This window comes from Cucumis melo, chromosome 1, assembly GCF_025177605.1.
Source record: "Cucumis melo cultivar AY chromosome 1, USDA_Cmelo_AY_1.0, whole genome shotgun sequence".
Lineage (NCBI taxonomy): Eukaryota > Viridiplantae > Streptophyta > Magnoliopsida > Cucurbitales > Cucurbitaceae > Cucumis > Cucumis melo.
The window spans coordinates 3,125,418-3,127,225 of NC_066857.1; positions in this window are offsets into that span (position 1 = coordinate 3,125,418).

Genomic DNA, 1,808 nt, shown 5'->3' on the forward strand with positions numbered 1-1,808 from the left:
TAAAATATTAAAGGTAAACATTGCTTTCTTAATTTTTTAATTTCTCTTGGCTCACATCATTAATCTAGATTCCGGTTAATTTGAATTAAATATGGTGCAAGTATTTCTAGAGTTATAGTTCAAGTTGTGTCACTTAAGCTTCATTTGATGATTATTATGTTTTTTTTTCTAAGTTTATATAAAGATTACGTACCTAATTTTTTTCCTTTTAGTTTTCTTGCTTTATTTTTTAAACACTTGATTTTGTTTTTGAAAATTTGACTTAGAATTCAAATATAATTTAAAGGATGTAAAAAGCCTATTAAAAAAAATGTTAAGAATCAAACATAATTTTTTTAAACAGAAAAAAAAAATGTATCGAAGCTAATCCCTTAAATTTGCATATATATTTAAAAAATCAATGGACCAAATTGAGGTGATTTGAGTAGAGTTGACCTCTTACAATAATCAAAGATCGAAAGAGAACACATTTTGGGTACATGAATTTGGTTTTCCTATAGTTGAGCTTTCAGAACTCTTAAAACTATATAAAAGCACCTTAATGTTTCCCCTACACAAAAATATTTCACAATTGTATAATTCGTCTACCTTTGAACTATATTGAAGAAGAGTATAGGGGTATCATGTTAGGTAAGCCACCCACTCCCACTCTCACATGAAGCCTTCTGACATATTATTCCAAAGTCTTAGGATTTAAAAGACGTAAAAGAAAAAAAATATATGATTATTAGACATATGAGATGGAAAGGCAGCTGAGAAGCTGAGGGGTTAGAAATTATACAAGGAATAAGGAAGCCACATGGTTGTCGGCAGAATATGTAGATGGAAAATGGCCTTTGCCTTTGCCTGTTTTTGGGGCCTACGCTCGTGGGTTGTGACCCTCTTCATCTTCCATACATGACCTCAAACCCATTCTTAACAACGTGGGCTCTTTGTTTCAATTTCAAATAAATAAATAAGATGTTTTTAAGCACTCTAATAATCACTCCTCTGGCTATAACAAGTTACACCATCTTCAATATTTTAGCTAGTGCTGTAATTTGAAAATTGAACTAACAGTTTTGTAAGATTTTACTTGAATTTAAATTGTTCAAGTTGAATTTGTTTATGCTCTGTTTGGTAACTATTTTGTTTTTGAAAATTAAGTCTATAAACATCATCTCCAACTTTCTTTCTTTTTGTTATTTACATTCTACCAATGGTTTAAAAAATCAAGCAAAGTTTTGAAAACTAAAAAAAAAAATAGCTTATAGAAACAATTTTTTTTTTTTTTTTTTGTTTTTTGAATTTGTCTAAAAATTTAACCATTTATCAGAGAAATATAAAAATTATTGTAACACATCGAAAGAAACGAAATGGTTATTAAACAAGCTCTCAACTATCTTAAGAAAAATAAAATTTTGGAAGAAAAAAAAAATGTACTCAGTGTGTTTTCAATGTTTTCAAATACGTGGTCAGTTGTTTATGACTATTAGAATAAAACTTATCTACTAGTAATTAGTTTACGAACGCATTTTAAGTTATAAAATCTGTATACTAATTGTTTTCATTAGAATATTATATGCATTTTAATTTTAGAAAAAATAAAATGAGTTATTAACGTAACATGAGATGATATGTTCATCATAGCTTTTTTCTCATGTAATTCTGTATTTTAAATTTTAAATTCAAAATAATAATATATTGAATATGTAAAACAAAAATAGGTTGTTTTTTTTTTTTAAATTTTTACCATTTGGATCACCTAATCCAAACCAGATTTAAAAAGTAATTTGTTTTGCTTAATCCATTTGACTTTGTTTATTATT